Source organism: Theobroma cacao, chromosome 2 (assembly GCF_053813885.1).
Source record: "Theobroma cacao isolate CCN51 chromosome 2, ASM5381388v1, whole genome shotgun sequence".
In the NCBI taxonomy this organism is placed as follows: Eukaryota; Viridiplantae; Streptophyta; class Magnoliopsida; order Malvales; family Malvaceae; genus Theobroma; species Theobroma cacao.
In genome coordinates this window covers 12,480,307-12,484,354 of record NC_142640.1, presented here as the reverse complement: position 1 = coordinate 12,484,354, position 4,048 = coordinate 12,480,307, and the positions used below count along the sequence as shown (strand labels likewise).

The 4,048-nt window shown below is 37.8% G+C and overlaps 1 pseudogene; it reads left to right on the top strand.

The window, feature by feature from the left end:
* The first annotated feature begins 332 nt into the window (after positions 1-332).
* LOC18608806 (ethylene-responsive transcription factor LEP pseudogene) lies at positions 333-1,680 on the top strand (annotated as a pseudogene).
* Positions 1,681-4,048: the final 2,368 nt, after the last annotated feature.

Here is a 4,048-nt window from a genome sequence, read left to right as displayed (position 1 = left end):
ATTTTTGCTGTTTAACTTTCCATTCTCAAAAATCATGGTATCATCACATTAGAAAAAGTGCTCGTATTGAGCGATTCATGATGAAGGGCAACTGTGCTCATGCGAGCTTATGAGGGTCCAATCAGAATCAAGGGCCCACACTAGGATCATTAACAAGCATGGGAGATTGCTCTCTGCACACTCATAATTTGGGTTAGAAAACCATGAATGGATTTGAAAATTTCTCCGGGGGCAACTCTGGTAAAAAAGAATAAAATGGGGAGAATGTGATGGGACTACCTCCTTATTTAAACACCCAACATGCAAACGGCCGATAAACAAGGCCAGCTATCATTCTCTTCTTAAAAATCATCACTCTGATATCGCTCTATTCCTTTCAAGACTTCTCCCTTTTTACTTTCTCTCTTTCTGTCTGTCTAAGACACACACACACACAAACAAAACTGTCCCCAGAGAGACAGACTCTAAAAGAAAGGCAGAGACACAAAAGTTTTTCTTCCTTAGCAGCCCATCAACTCCGAAGCTTTCTTTTATCTTCATGGATTTCAACAACTCAAAAACCAACTCACCTTCCTCTTCTAAAAACAAAAGAAAGCAGCATCAGCAGCAACCTCAACAGCAACAAGAAACAAGATTCTTGGGAGTACGGAGGAGGCCATGGGGCCGATACGCAGCCGAGATAAGAGACCCTTCCACAAAAGAAAGGCATTGGCTTGGCACCTTTGACACTGCCGAGGAAGCTGCCTTAGCCTATGACCGTGCCGCTCGTTCCATGCGTGGCTCCAAGGCTCGAACCAACTTTGTTTATTCTGATATGCCAGCTGGCTCTTCCGTCACCTCCATCATCTCCCCTGACGAATCACAGCATGACATGTCATCCATTTTTACCATTAATCCCCCTTTCCACCAACAAAACGATGCTAACCAGAACCACCTTTTCTTCACTCAAGACCCTTTCAGTGCATGCCAGTTTTCGTCCGGGTTACCCGCTGGTGACGGGTGGACCCAAGATAGTGATACGGTGGGGTCTTACAGGCCCATTACTGGTGTCATGGATGCTGGAAATGGTGGTTCTCAACATTTCAGCGATGACTCTGAGCTGCCACCTTTGCCTCCTGATGTCTCCTCCACCTGTTACGGGTCTGGAAGTGTTGGACCAGATATGGGTTATGGAGCTTGGAATGACGCAGGCCTTTTCGGGTTCTCGGATCAAAGCACAAATGGGTTTGACTCGGCAGTGAGTGGACCGTATTTGGGCTTTAATACTTACGAGTTTGTGCAGCACAGCCCACTCTTTGGGAGGGTGCCATCGGTTCCTGATACGGTAACTGACGGGTTTGATTTGGGTTCATCGTCGGGTTACTTCTTTTAATAACTGACACAAAAATAATTAAGCACTTGCTACTACTAAAATTAAAATTAAGGTGTCAGTTTAATTTGAGGGTCTTGCTGTTAATGGCTTTCTTATTTTTGATGATTTTGGCGGGACGTGAGTAACGGGTTCTTGGGTTGTTGTTGGATTTTGGTCCATTTTGGGGGAAATGGCCTGCCTGCTTCCAAACCCTGTTTTATGCTTGCTTCATTCATGCCATGCCTTTTCGGTTTTTTTTTTTTTTTTTTGGGGTGTAAATGTAAAATGTGCAATGATTTTGATTTCTATAATCACCACCAGCAGCTCGAGTGCTTTTCTTTTTTCTTCTTTAAATTTTGAATCTTCCAATGCTTGAATATCTTGTAGTTCTAGTACGTATATTTGAAGAGCCAATATGTCACCCTTCCTACTCTCTTTAATTGTTCTTATTAAACAATTAATTGCTAGTGCTACATGTAAGACTTTGTTAGTAATAGTGATAGTACCATTCCAAATTAATGAATATGGTGATGCATGTATTTTCCATTTTTGTCTCCAACACGACGCCACAAGAATATTTTGACGCATCATTTGTCCATCAAATAAAGCAAAACTGTGGTTGGTTTAGAATCTTAATGAACGTCTGTGCACACAAATCCTGTCTCTGAAATCTTAGATCCTAAAGGGGCGGCTCATGGGATTTTGTTTGTCCTTGTTCTTAATAGGCATGTGCTGTAATAGGGTGCTGCAATCTAAGAATTTAAAGATGGGTTAAAACATGTAGTGGTTGTGATCAAACTTGGTGCCAGCTCTAATCTCCAAATGGGAAGACAAGCACGCCTAGAAAACAGAAAACGAAAAAGAACTTTACAGAGTCAACCATGAAAGATTGAATTTTGAAAGTCTAAACTAACGAACCACCTTTCCTAATAAACGACAAATCGAAAGTTTCGTGTCATACCAGATTTATTTAACGATCGTGGATGCATCCCAGGGCAATGGTAAAATCAGAAATGATGGCCACCCACGCCACTCTGTAAAGAACAAAAGACGCGTATGTAAAATGGAAATGCTGCCATCTTGGAGACGCAAACCCCAATTTTAAATACCTCGGTGGTGACTTTACTATGAATCTTAACCCAGAGCAGATTAGTTGTTTTTGTTTGTTTTTCAGATATTAAGTCATCTCGAAAATAGTAAAACAAAACAAATCATTTAATAATATCTGCTATTGACTACAGTTCTGCCCATTGGTGCATTACTGGAAGTTGGAACTGGGCTTTGGTGATGGAAATTTCAGCTGTTACATTGAACCCAAATGGGAGAGCCAAAGCTAGGTTACAATTTCTTATTCTAGCTAGAAAATCCGCGTGTTGCTGCGAGTTGTATAGTTGATGAAAATTGAATGTTAAAAAGAATGTAATAATGTTTGAATGTTGTACGTTTTTAATAATGTTATGTGTTTAATAAATTTAACATTGCAACTTTAGGTTCTGAAAATGGAGAGAATTTTCAGAATTTGTTTACTGATAGGCCAAACTCAAAGTTGAATGTAGAAAAAGAACATCCATAAAGTTGGTCATACATTTTTTGTACAACAAAAAATCAAAATGATATTATTCTAATGGTTAATGCAACATAGCGATCAATTGTGGTGTACAAAATTTGATTGTTCTTGTATTGTTTGTATATTTTTACCATAGCAACTACAATACATTGGAGCTAAAAAAAACTTGTTCCACCTATGGTAAAATTTAGGATAAAATATTCCCATCTTCTTAAATTTTGATCATAATTACACGGAGATCCATTAGTTTTCAAAATAGATATCCCGTCTCAAAAAAATATTTTTCACTAGACATATAAGTCTAGCCGTTAGTTAACCGTTAGTATTTCGATCAATTTGAAAACATGACAATATTAAAAAGATAATTTTACCCTTAATTAATTTTAAAAAATTACTATTATATAATTTTATTAATTAAAAAACAGAGCTCCCCATCTGGGGAGCATTAGAGCTACCTTGGGGAGCCCGATTTGGGCCTTCTTAAGGGAGCACTGGTGCTCCCTTCCCTTAGGAGCATTGATCTATTGCTCCCCCCGGTGCTTCTCTTTCTTGGGAAGCTGGGGAGCACCGATCGGTGCTTCTTATTTTTTTTTCAAAAATAATAATAATAATTTTTTAAATTAATAAAGAAAAAAAAGAGCATTTTAATCTTTTCATAATCTTTGTTAACGGTATTTACACTTTTGAGGCAGAGTATCTATTTTGAAAACTAATTAACTTATTTAAAATTTTGATTAAAACTTAAAAGGCGGGGCTATTTTACGTTAAAATTTACTCTTTTTTTTTTTTATAGTGAAGTTGTCTACAAATTGTTGCTTTCTTTGCAACATGCTTGAACCTCCTGTTTGCACATCATCAAGTATGATGTGAAGTTAGTTGATAGTTTCTTTATACTAATTTAAATAAAAAATACTATCATGCTGCTTAATTTACCTACTCAATTTTCATTTTTCCCAAGTAACTCTTCTGGAAATAGTTCATTTGAAACTTGTACACTTGTCAAAGATAATGGGACTTCCATTTGAGATTGTCTAATGCGAAGTAATGGAGTTTGACAGATAGTTGGTTGTTGACTTGCAAAACTTGTAAACTTTTGTATTGAGGTACTTGAAGCCACAATCTGCTTGAGT